We start from the raw sequence: 12,807 nt of genomic DNA, 5'->3' as shown, positions 1-12,807 counted from the left end.
AGGGGGAACACAGAGTCTGAACTCTGCAGCTTGATACCTGGCGGTGCTCTGGTGGGAAGGGTGAATCCCCAGGAGCAGAGTGGAGTCCAGGGTTCTTCAGGCCACAAGTGGAAAGGCGGTTGCCTTGCTGGGAGGACACCTGGTAGAGGCTGTGTGGGTCCCCCAAAGGTAAGGCCCCAGTGGACCCGGGAGAACAACCACATTCGCTGGTGCTGGAACAAGGTCATTAAGGGTGAAGCCTGGTGCCAGATGCGTGTTGTGATTTTCCATAATCCCTGAAACGCTGCTGCTACACCATCTCACGAACTTTTTCTGGGGCGGGCTGGCACCAGGCCTCAGTCTCTATGCATCAGCAGCAGCCCGGTCCCGCAAACATTCCTGGGTGCGGCCGGCAACCGACCATTTCTCAGTGAGACCCTCCCGCAGAAGCGCAGAACAGGTCAAAACCGCAGTCCCTCAGAAGTAAGGGTTCGGGAAAAACAGCCGCATCTAAAACAAAATTCAGAAGGAAGGTGCTGCCTGGGGCTGGGTTGCGGACTGTGTAAAAGCTTGGAGTGGATGGAAGCTGAAGACAAAGGACAGGTGCGCGATTGCTGATCGGGGAGATCAGGTCTGATAGGAGACAGTGGGTAACTGGGTGACGCCATGGTCAATGCTTCCATGCATGCGCATACGCACCTACAAGCGCCTCAAGAATCCACACCAGTAAGCTAAGCAGTGCTATCTACTGGAGAATGGAGCCGTTACACTAAACCCTGCCCAACTGGGCCAACCTCACTCTTCAGGAACACAAGTCTCTCCACCTGCTTAGTTTATGGAATATAAAGCATTTCACAGTTTGACTTCTAGTGGAAAACGAAGTAATTTCAACTGTATTTCAGTCTGTTAGACCGTTCATCTATTCAATTTTCTTTCTTTTTATTTTTTCTTTTTTTCCTTTTTCTTTTCCTGAATATAAAAAGAGAAAAAATTCATTTTTATTTTCAATTTTTATTAAAAATATTTTAATTTTTTTCTACTGTATTTTTTACTTTTCTGTAAATTTTTTCAAATTCTATTTTACCTCCAAAATTTCATTTTAGTCTACTTCAGTGTTTTCATTTTTTCAAATTTTCAAACGACTTCTTTTTTTTTCTGTACCATTTTCTCTCTAACTATCAAGCCCCTTTCAACACCCAGGCCAAAACACACCTAGGATCTAGCATTATTTATTCGATTTTGTGTGTATGTATTTGTTTTTAATTTTAATATTTTTTTAATTTTAATTTTTTCTACCTCATCAATTCCTTTTCTCCCTTCAAAATGATGAAACAAAGGAATTCACCCCAAAAGAAAGAGCAGAGAGAAATGACAGCCAGGGACTTAACCAACACAGATACAATCAAGATGTCTGAACCAGAATTTAGAATCACGATAATAAGAATACTAGCTGGAGTCGAAAATGGATTAGAATCCCTTTCTGCAGAGATAAAAAAAGTAAAAGCTAGTCAGGATGAAATTAAAAATGCTATAACTGAGCTGCAATCTCGAATGGATGTGTGGTGGCAAGGATGGCTGAGGCAGAACAGAGAATCAGCGATATAGAGAACAAATTTATGGAGAAAAATGAAGCAAAAAAAAGAGGGAAATTAAAGCAAAAGAGCATGATTTAAGAATTAGAGAAATCAGTGACTCATTAAAAAGAAAAAACATCAGAATCATAGGGGTCCCACAAGAGGAAGAGAGAGAAATAGGGGTAGAAAGGTTATGTCAGCAAATCACAGTGGAAAACTTTCCTAACCTGGGGAAGGACACAGACATCAAAATCCAGGAAGCACAGAGGACTCCCATTAGATTCAACAAACACCGACCATCAACAAGGCATATCACAGTCAAATTCACAAAATACTCAGGCAAGGAGAGAATCATGAAAGCAGCAAGGGGAAAAAAGTCCTTAACCTACAAGGGAAGACAGATCAGGTTTGCAGCAGACCGATCCACAGAAACTTGGCAGGCCAGAGAGGAGTGGCAGGATATATTCAATGTGCTGAATCAGAAAAATATGCAGCCACGAATTCTTTATCCAACAAGGCTGTCATTCAAAATAGAAGGAGAGATAAAAGTTTCCCAGACAAACAAAAATTAAAGTAGTTTGTGACCACTAAACCAGCCCTGCGAGAAATTTTAAGGGGGACTCTCTGAGGGGAGAAAAGATGGGGGAAAAAAAAAACAAATAAAGACCAAAGCAACAAAGACTAGAAAAGACCAGAGAACACCACCAGAAACTCCAACTCTACAAGCATCATAATGGCAATAAATTCATCTTTCAGTACTCACTCTAAACGTCAATGGATTCAATGCTCCAATCAAAAGACATAAGGTAACAGAATGGATAAGAAAACAAGACCCATCTATATTCTGTTTACAAGATACCCACTTTAGACCTAAAGACACCTTCAGATTGAAAGTAAGGGGATGAAGAACCATCTATCATGCTAATGATCAACAAAAGAAAGCCAGAGTGCCCATACTTATATCAGACAATCTAGACTTTAAAATAAAGACTGTATCAAGAGATGAAGGAGGGCCTTATATCTTGGTCTATCCACCAAGAAGGCCTAACAATTGTAAACATTTATGCGCCAAATGTGGCAGCACCCAAATACATAAAGCAAGTAATCACAAACATAAAGAAACTAATTGATAGTAATACCATAATAATAGGGGACTTCAACACCCCATTGACAGCAATGGACAGACCATCTAATCAAAAAATCAACAAGGAAACAAGGGCTTTGAATGACACAGATGGACTTAACAGATATATTCAGAACAATTCATCCTAAAGCAGCAGAATATACATTCTTCCCCAGTGCACACGGATCGTTCTCCAGAATAGACCACATACTAGGGACACAAAGAGCACTCAACAAGTACAAAAAGATCAAGATCATACCATGCATATTTTCAGACCACAACACTATGAAACTCGAAATCAACCACAAGAAAAAATTTGGAAAGGTAACAAATACCTGGAGACTAAAGAACATCCTAGTAAAGAATGAATGGGCTAACCAAGAAGTTAAAGAGGAAATTAAAAAGTTCATGGAAGCCAGTGAAAATGATCACACCACAACCCGAAACCTTTGGGATGCAGGAAAGGCAGTCATAAGAGGAAAGTATATAGCAATCCAGACCTTCCTAAAGAAGGAAGAAAGATCTCAGATACACAACCTAACCTTACTCCTTAAAGAACTGGAAAAAGAATAGCAAATAAAACCCAGAACCAGCAGAAGACAGGAAATAATAAAGATTAGAGCAGAAATTAATGCTATGGAAACCAAAAAAAACAAAACAAAACAAAAACAAACAAACAAACAAAAAAACAACCCAGTAGAGCAGATCAATGAAACTAGAAGCTGGTTCTTTGAAAGAATTAACAAAATTGATAAACCACTAGTCAGTTTGATCAAAAAGAAAAAGGAAAGGACCCAAATAAATAAAATCAAGAATTAAAGAGGAGAGATCACAACAAACACAGCAGAAATAAAAACAACAATAAGAGAATATTATGAGTAATTATATGCCAATAAAATGAGCAATCTGGAAGAAATGGACAAATTCCTAGAAACATATAAACTACCAAACCTGAAACAGGAAGAAATAGAAAATTTGAACAGACCCATAACCGGTAAAGAAATCGAACTGGGAATCAAAAATCTCCCAAAAAATAAAAGTCCAGGGCCTGATGGCTTTCCGGGGGAATTCTAGCAAACATTTAAGGAAGAGTTAACACGTATTCTCTTGAAGCTGTTCCAAAAAATAGAAATGGAAGGAAAACTTCCAAACTCTTTCTATGAAGCCAGCATTACCTTGATTCCAAAACCAGACAGAGACTCCCCTAAAAAGGAGAATTATAGACCAATTCCCCTGATGAACATGGACACAAAAATCCTCAACAAGATTTTAGCCAACTGGATCCAACAATACATTGAAAAACTAATTCACCACAACCAAGTGGGATTTATACCTGGGATGCAGGGTTGGTCCAATATCTGCAAAACAATCATTGTGATTCATCACATCAATAAAAGAAAGGACAAGAACCATATGATCCTCTCAAAAGATGCAGAGAAAGCATTTGACAAAACACAGCATCCTTTCTTGATAAAAACCTTCAAGAAAATAGGGATAGAAGGATCATACCTCGAGATCATAAAAGCCATATATGACAGACCCAATGCTAATATCATTCTCAATGGGGAAAAACTGAGAGCTTTCCCCCTAAGGTCAGGGACAACACAGGGATGTCCACTCCCACCACTGTCATTCAACATAGTATTAGAAGTCTTAGCCTCTGCAATCAGACAACACAAAGAAATAAAAGACATCCAAATCGGCCAGGAGGAAGTCAAACTTTCACTCTTTGCAGATGACATGATACGCTACATGGAAAACCCTAAAGATTCCACCAGAAAACTGCTAGAACTGATTCATGAATTCAGCAAAGTTGCAGGATATAAAATCAATGCACAGAAATCGGTTGCATTCCTATACACCAACAATGAAGCAACAGAAACAGAAATCAAGGAATCGATCCCATTTACAACTGCACCAAAAGCCATAAAATACCTAGGAATCAATCTAACCAAAGAGATGAAAAATCTATGCACTAAAAACTATAGAAAGCTGATGAAAGAAATTGAACAAGACACGAAAAAATGGAAAAAGTTTCCATGCTCCTGGATAGGAAGAACAAATATTGTTAAAATGTCGATACTACCCAAAACAATCTACATATTCAATGCAATCCGTATCAAAAAGACATCAGCATTCTTCACAGAGCTAGAACAAACAATCCTAACATTTGAATGGAACCAGAAAAGACCCAAATAGCCAAAGCAATCTTGAAAAAGAAAACCAAAGCAGGAGGCATCACAATCCAGGACTTCAAGCTGTATTACAAAGCTGTAATCAACAAGACAGTATGCTACTGGCACAAAAACAAACACTCAGATCAATGAAACAGAATAGAGAACCCAGAAATGGACCCACAAACGTATGGCCACCTAATCTTTGACAAAGCAGGAAAGAATATCCAATGGAATAAAGACAGTCTCTTCAGCAAGTGGTGCTGGGGAAACTGGACAGCGACATGCCGAAGAATGAACCTGGACCACTTTCTTACACCAGACACAAAAATAAACTCAAAATGGATGAAAGACCTCAATGTAAGACAGGAAGCCATCAAAATCCCCAAGGAGAAAGCAGGCAAAAACCTCTTTGATCTTGGCCGCAGCAACTTCTTACTCAACATGTCTCCAGAGGCAAGGGAAACAAAAGCAAAAATGAACTACTGGGACCTCATCAAAATAAAAAGCTTCTGCATAGTGAAGGAAACAATCAGAAAAACTAAAAGGCAACTGACAGAATGGGAGAAGATATTTGCAAATGACATATCAGATAAAGGGTTAGTATCCAAAATCTACAAAGAACTGATCAAACTCAACACCCAAAAAACAAATAATCCAGTGAAGAAATGGACAAAAGACATGAATAGACAATTCACCAAAGAAGACATCCAGATGGCCAACTGACACATGAAAAAATGTTCAACGTCACTCATCATCAGGGAAATACAAATCAAAACCACAATGAGATACCACCTTACAACTGTCAGAATGGCTAACATTAACAACTCAGGCAACAACAGATGTTGGTGAGGATGCGGAGAAAGAGGACCTCTTCTGCATTGCTAGTGGGAATGCAAGCTGGTGCAGCCACTTTGTTTAACAGTATGGAGGTTCCTCAAAAAACTAAAAATAGAACTACCCTATGACCCAGCAATTGCACTACTAGGCATTTATCCAAGGGATACAGGTGTGCTGTTTCGAAGGGACACATGCACCCCCATGTTTATAGCAGCACTATCAACAATAGCCAAAGTATGGAAAGAGCCCAAATGCCCATCGATGGATGAATGGATAAATAAGATGTGGTATATACACACACACACACACACACACACACACACACACACACACACACACAAAATGGAGTATTATTCAGCAATCAAAAAGAATGAAATCTTGCCATTTGCAATTATGTGGGTGGAACTGGAGGATATTATGCTAAGTGAAATTAGTCAGAGAAAGACAACATATAAATTCACTCATGAGGACTTTAAGACACGGAACAGATGAACATAAGGGAAGGGAAACAAAAATAATATAAAAACAGGGAGGGGGACATAACATAAGAGACTCTTAAATATGGAGAACAAACAGGGGGTTACTGGAGGGGTTGTGGGACAGGGAATGGGTTAAATGGGTAAGGGGCATTAAGGAATTTACTCCTGAAATCATCGTTGCATTGTATGGTAATTTGGATGTAAATTTAAAAAATAAAATTAAAAAAAGAAAAGAAAAGAAAATGGTAGGAGACCAAGGGAGAAGTCCATGATGATTCTTCTTAGAGAAAAACATTTTTGTATCAAAATAGGGATTCCCTGTATGTGTATTACCAATCAGCCTTCTGAAAGACAACAAAGAGAAAATTGCAGTTACCCAGGGGGTGATGCATGTTTCTTGAAGTGTTCTTTGGGAGAAGAAGTGGATTGGCCTCATAAAAAGCAGTCAGAAAATCCTCTGAGCAACTCTAGAATTCCAAACATTCTTCCTCTATAAGTATCACCCACCTGGAGGAGGAGTCCAAAAGTCTAGCTGAGTGTGCAGTCCCCAGTGCAGCAAGAAGTGGGTTTTGGTGAGTCTGTAAAGAAACCTCAGAATGTCTGATTTAAGGAGCCAATATTTTAAATAACATCTTCATTTTTTTTCCTTATTGGAGAAGTAACACATTTTCAATACAGAAACATTAGGAAATTTGAGAAAATCACAAATCTTAAAAAAACAAAAACAAGTTAGCTGTGATCTCACCAGTTGAAGATACTCTTCATATTCACAAATGTCCAACTATTATTTTGTGTCTGGTTAAATTTAAAACTAAAATGTGTGATAGGATACATACTATTTTATGTTCTGCTTTTTCTCTTCTTTTCTTCTTTTGGTGTTCTTTGTTGTTGTGTTCTTTTGTTTGTTTGTTGCTTAACAATATATAGGGAATATTTTCCCATTCCTATAAGCTTTCTCCTAGGGTGTTTTTTATAGTGGCAGCATTGTTTTCCATCCTAGATTCCCTTCATTTATCTTTTTCCATAGTTTGTTTATTTAAGTAATCTCTACACCTAACATGAGGAACAAACTCATGACCAAGGTCAAGAACCACCGGCTCAACCGACTAAGCCAGCCAGGCGCCCCTCCATCACTTTTTATCCTTTCTCTTATTGCAGAGTACTTCAGTTATTTTCTCTACTCAGGACAACAGCCTGAGAACTGAGAACTGTGTTTGAAATTTTGCCTCAGTGGTGGCGGCCTTCCCCCTGCCACAGCTGTTTCAAGTGCATGTGATTACCAGGGTGGGGACCTGTTCTCCTTAAAATTCTTGTAAAGACTTTTTCTTTTTAATTTGGAGACAGGTTTACTGTGTTTGACACTTATTGGAAGGCTAAATAAAATTATATTATCAGAGGTTTTCCTTTAGAAAATAAGCACATTCCTTCATGGAGAACAAAATCCCATAGTTTAGCATTGTAAATCAAAACTTTCCAAACTATTCCCATGCATTATTCCCAGCAATTGTTCATATTGTCATATAGCTACAATTTCCAATGTCTTTCATTCCTTGTGTAGATTCCTATTTTCACCTGCTGTCATTTTTTCTCTATCTGAAAGACTTCTTTCAGGCAATGAACTCTTTTAGCTTTGGTATGTCTGAAAAAGTCATTATTTAGGGGGGTGTCGCCTGGATGGCTCAGTCAGTTAAGCGTGTGACTCTTGGTTTCAGCTCCGTTCATGATCTCATGGTTCATGAGTTCGAGCCCCCACTTGAGGCTCTGGGCTGACAGCATGGAGCCTGCTTGGGATTCTTTCTCTCCCTCTCTCTCTCTGCCCCTCCACTACTCATTCTCATTCTCTCTCTCTCTCTCTCTCTCTCTCTGTCTCTCAAAATAAATAAACCTTAAGGAAAAGTCACCGTTTGGGGGGGTCCCTGGGTGGCTCAGTCGGTAAAGCGTGTGACTTTGGCTCAGGTCATGATCTCATGGTTTGTGGGTTCAAGCCCCATGTTGGGCTCTGTGCTGACAGCTCAGAGCCTGGAGCTGCTTCAAATTCTCTGTGTCTCCCTCTCTCTCTTCCCCTCCCCCTGATCACTCTCTGTCTCTCTCTCTCTCTCAGAAATAAATAAACATTAAAAAAAAATTTTTTTTAAGTCACTGTTTGGGGCTCCTGCATGACTCAGTCCATTGAGCACCAGGTCTTGATCTCAGGGTTGTTAGTTCAAGCTCCATGCCCATGGAGCCTACTTAAAAAAAAAAGTATTTGTTTAATAAGCCTAGTAACAGAGACACATCTCATAGGTTTATCAATATAAAGGGTACAAATAAAATGTCATAACAGAAATAAGATGTAAAAACAGATGCTGCAAATATTAAATAGCTTATGAATAGCTTTGTGTTGATATATATGTTTAAAAATTTTTTATTTACATACAGTATAACTTTAGTTCCAGGTATACTATCACTTCATACATCATCCGGTTATGCTGATATATTTAAATACTTTAGATGAAATGGATAAATTTCTAGATAAAAATACAACCTGATAAAGCTATCTCAAGAAGAAATAGAGGGCCACCTGGGTGGCTCAGTTAAGCATCCAACTCTTGATTTACGCTCAGGTCATGACCTCACGGTTCATGAGTTTGAGCCCCATGTCAGGGTCTACACTGACAGTGTGGAGCCTGCTTGGGATTCTCTCTCTACACCCCTCTCTCTGCCTCAAACTCGCTCTCTCTCTGTCTCTCAAAATAAATAAATAAACTTCAAAAAAAAAAAAAAAGAACAGAAAACTCAGTATCTACATAACAATATAAAGAGATTGAAACATAAGTTAAAAAACAGTCACATAGAAAATGCCAGGACCAGACAGCCTTACAGATGAGTTCTGTAAATAGTAAAATAACACACAATTCCAATTATAGGAAATAGAAAAAGAAGGTATACTCTTCAACTCATTTCTGAAGGCTAACATACAACCCGATACTAAAATCAGACAAGATAATACAAATAATAATAATAATAATAATAATACATACATACATACCAATTTCATTCATGACCATAAATGCAAAATAAAATCCTTAAATATTAGCAAAGTAAATTCATTTGTATATAAAAAGACAGTTTAGCATAACCAAAATGGATTCATCTCAAAGCTGGTCTAATAGTCTAAAATCAACTAATGCAATTCACCCAGAATTAACCAAGAAAATAAGGCAGAAGTGAAAAAGAACAAAGGTGGGGCACCTGGGTGGCTCAGTCCATTGAACATCTGACTCTTGATTTCTGCTCAGGTCATGATTTTGTGGTTTGTGGGATAGAGCCTGGAATCAGGCTCTTCCCTGACAATGCAGATCCTGCTTGAGATTCTCTCTCTCCTCTCTCTTTGCCCCTACCCCGTTCTCTTTTTCTCTTTCTCTCTCAAATAAATAAATTTTAAAAGAAAAAGAAGAAGAGCAAAGGCTTTTCTTTGGGGTCTCAGAGTTACAATGTGGGACTAGATTTAAGGGTAACCAGAAAAGTGCCCCCTCAGGTGGGGAAAACTGGGGGTTTTTTATGAGAAAGAAGGAAGGGGTAATTACTTTAGATTATCTAAAATGCTTTAGATAAGAGAAGGAAGAAAAAAACAGGCAATTTGGTGCTAATTGATTGAACCGCTTCTGATTACTATCTTACTGATTACTTTATTGGTGCTATCAAATGAAACGGTCACTGGTATGTATTAATTAACTCTCCTGTCCTCACATGATCCTAATGCCAGTTGCTCATTTGAAATTTTATGAGGAACTGCTTGTAAAACCATTGTGGCTTCTGGCCCAGTCCAAGAGTTCATTAGTTGACAAGGAAAATAGAGCTTCAAAATGGAGTTGCTTATGTCCAGAAATTTTATTCAATTCCACTCCATTAACTGATTAGGACGGAAATAGTATATGACTGTGTCATCAGATGAAGAAAAATTATTCAACAAAATTCACAATCCATTTACAGGTGGCAACGGAGAGCAGAAGGGAAGGGAACTTTCCCATTCTGAAAACAGAATCTGCAAAAAATCCTTAGCACCAGCAGGACCTATTACAATGGCCATTAAAGATTTATTGAAAGCTCTCTTATAGCAAGCAATAGGCTACATGCTAAAGGTCACAAACGAAGACAATACAATCACAGCTCCTGGAATTATGGGGGGAAATGAAAATAAGAGTATCCAGTTTTGTCAACCTTATTCCAGGACAGTAAAATCTCCAGACCAGTTTCTTTCATGGGCACCCAGCCTGTCAGTCCATGGATGGCTGCCCTAGAGTCAGGTGCCTTCCTTTGACTTAAAGCCTTGACACGATTTTGGTGGAGTCACAGGGTAGAGAAGAAAGTCACCTACAGATTCTCCCTCTTGTGGGTAGAAAAACTGCCTTCAGAAATGGATTGTGTAGGGGCACCTGGACGGCTCCAAGGATAAAGCATGCAACTCTTGATCTCAGGGGTCTTTGGGCATGGTGCGCACTTTTAAAAAAAGAAAAACAAAGAAAAGAAATGAAGTGTGTATACAATGGATTACAAGATTAAACAAACTGGGGTGCCTGGGTGACTCGGTTTGTTGGGCATCTGACTTCGTGTCAGGTCATGACCCTGACGGGGTCAGGTCATGATTTGTGGGTTAGAGCTTAGAGCTTAGAGCCTGAAGCCTGCTTCGGATTCTGTGTCTCCCTCTCTCTCTGCCCCTCTCCTACTTGCTCTCTGTCTCTCTGTCAAAAATAAATGAACATTAAAAATTAAAAAAAAAAAAAAGAAACAAACTCTTTTCCAGTACAGTGAAACTGTAAAGCTTATAGCATAAGTAGCTGCTCTGTACTTAATCTTTTCTTTCCTTCATATCTACAGTGCTGGAATGTAAATCTGAAGGTGGTAAATTCAATACTAAAGAGCATGAGAGCATGAAAGTTATGATAAAATTCAGAAATCTGTTCTTTGAAAGTTAGACTGTAATCATATCGGCTGAATTTTCTGCTTCTTCACCTGTTACCCCCCAGCCGTGTGTTGGTAACCACAAAACTTCCAACCCATCAACCCAGGAAAAATTTCTGGTCTCTGCTTGGCCAACGGATTCAGGTGGCGCAGCGCCCCCTGCGGGCCAATGAGGCGGCCGCGAGCACCTGCCAGAGTCCCTGCTTCACCACTTCTCTCCTCTAGGTAGCGGCTCCTTCCAGTGCTGTTTCCCAGCTTCAGGGCTTTGTTTCTGGAAAGGCAGCGGGCTTCCCCCGTTGGATGTTGTCCCTAATCCCCTCCGCAGGAGCCCGCTGGGGAGAAGGGAGCTGAAGGTGGGGAAGAAAGACCCTGTGAGCCGGACCACTCAGGGCTGCCTAGGGCCAGTGCCACTGCGAGTTGTTACCAGAGCACCTTGTGGGCAAATCTGCCCGGCCAGCCGGGCCTGTGTAGCCACTCAGTGAGAGCAAGGCTTTTCCACAGTAGATGCCCATTACCCAGGCTCTCCCCAACTCCTCCACCCCCATTTTGTCTTGCACCAAAAAAAATTGACACCGTGGCCGGCGTGTCCAGTGGAGTGGTGATTTGGGGGCAGAGGCTGGGGGAGAGATGCAGGAAGTGCACATGAATGGTTACAATGAGAGATCCCTATACGGGGGGAGAAGCATTACAGGGAAATCTTTGGCCAGGGCCTCAAACGTTTGGAGGTGTGGGGTGCAAGTCACTTAGCTTCCTGTGTGAGGTGCAGGAGTCATCTAGCCATCCAGGTGAACAGGTGCCCCGTCCTCACAGCCTACAGGGATGGGCCTAAGGTGGTAATAGCAGTGCAGGGGTCTGGTTCCTATGCGGCAAAGCACACTGACATCGTGAGTACCTTTGTGACCGTTGTGCAAGCAGCAGCTGTTGGTAGAGGGCAGAGGTGGAATTCTGCAGAAATATGCCAACGTGGCCACATCCTCATGAATGAAGGTGTTGATCGTCTTGCATTTACCCCTGTGCATCAGCCACCATCACCTCACCATCACCTCACAGTATCGGTGGTGTCCTCCAGGGACCCAGGACCTGGTGTTGTCTGTATGTTTTGTAGAGGAGAGCAGGCCTGGGGTGAAGAGTTTGCTCCAGGAAGAGAAGGTGGAGGAAGGTCCACATCAGATTCATGCTCCCTGTGAAAACAGGTCAAGAAGAGTGGGGTCAGAGAGTGGGCCATGGTCCCCTTCCTCCTAAGTACCTATTTCTAAGAATTCCTTGCCCCAAATACTTAATGTCATAAATTCTCTTCTCCTGACCTATCTACACTCACTCTTCTTGTACTCACAGCAACTACTGTCCTCACATCCTCCTTCTACCTCACATCCCTTCATTTCTCTGGGTAAGAGACAAGGAGAGAGAAGGACTTGTCAATAAAGGAGGTGCCTACCACCTACTCACCCCTGTATGGGACTGTCATACAAGGTTATTTCCCAACCCCAAAGTAGATTCTTGCTCCTTAATTGAGCAGTCCAGTTAACCTGAAATTTTACATCTCTAAAGTGTTTGCATCTATCAGCCACATGATTCCTAGCCTGTGAGGGAAGTGGGTCTCCCTGCTAGCTCAGAACGGAATTGACAAACCATATGCCTTGCATCATAAAAAATGTTTACACTTCCTGAAATACACACACACACACACACACACACAC

The 12,807-nt window shown here is 40.6% G+C and overlaps 1 protein-coding gene across 1 annotated transcript in view; it reads right to left on the bottom strand.

The window, feature by feature from the left end:
- RNASE1 (ribonuclease A family member 1, pancreatic) overlaps window positions 1–9,126 on the bottom strand; it is a 46,603-nt gene extending 37,477 nt beyond the window's left edge. The window contains exons 1-2 of the mRNA XM_049613180.1: window positions 6,677–9,126; window positions 38–948 (exon numbers count right to left, since the gene is read on the bottom strand). The gene's annotated coding sequence lies outside the window, so the exon portion shown is untranslated. The remainder of the gene's footprint in view (window positions 1–37; window positions 949–6,676) is intronic.
- Window positions 9,127–12,807: the final 3,681 nt, after the last annotated feature.

This window comes from Panthera uncia, assembly GCF_023721935.1.
Source record: "Panthera uncia isolate 11264 chromosome B3 unlocalized genomic scaffold, Puncia_PCG_1.0 HiC_scaffold_1, whole genome shotgun sequence".
Taxonomy (NCBI): Eukaryota; Metazoa; Chordata; class Mammalia; order Carnivora; family Felidae; genus Panthera; species Panthera uncia.
The sequence above is the reverse complement of the archived record's forward strand: the minus strand, read 5'-3'. Positions and strand labels throughout refer to the sequence as shown.